The 348-nt window shown below is 33.0% G+C and overlaps 1 protein-coding gene across 1 annotated transcript in view; it reads right to left on the bottom strand.

Annotated features, from left to right (window-relative positions):
- Nucleotides 1–348, bottom strand: part of LOC106873447 (FMRFamide receptor) — a 287,894-nt gene that overhangs the window by 29,703 nt on the left and 257,843 nt on the right. The window lies entirely within an intron of this gene.

The following is a 348-nucleotide window of genomic DNA, read 5'->3' as shown; positions in this document are numbered from 1 at the left end:
GAAACTATAACAGCCTATGCCTCTCTGAAGTTAGAATTTAATTACCGCCACCTGCTAAGCCTAATTAATATATCTGTTTATAGCTTTCTAATCATCCATACTCTATCTCATATCGCAAAGTATTTCCATCTCACAAACGTTTTGTCAGTCATTTTTACATACAGTCTCAAACCTCTGTAATTTCTTTACTGTCAACGATTTTCGGTGAAATTTGTAGCTCAAAATAAACTCCATCGAACCCATTAGTCTTGGAGGATTTAACATTGTACCAAGTGCTCCATTCTTAAAAGAAGAAAAAAAATATCACGCATTTGTTTACAAGCGTTGGATAACTAAATATAAAAATAG

Source organism: Octopus bimaculoides, chromosome 4 (genome assembly GCF_001194135.2).
Source record: "Octopus bimaculoides isolate UCB-OBI-ISO-001 chromosome 4, ASM119413v2, whole genome shotgun sequence".
Classification (NCBI taxonomy): Eukaryota; Metazoa; Mollusca; class Cephalopoda; order Octopoda; family Octopodidae; genus Octopus; species Octopus bimaculoides.
The sequence above is the reverse complement of the archived record's forward strand: the minus strand, read 5'-3'. Positions and strand labels throughout refer to the sequence as shown.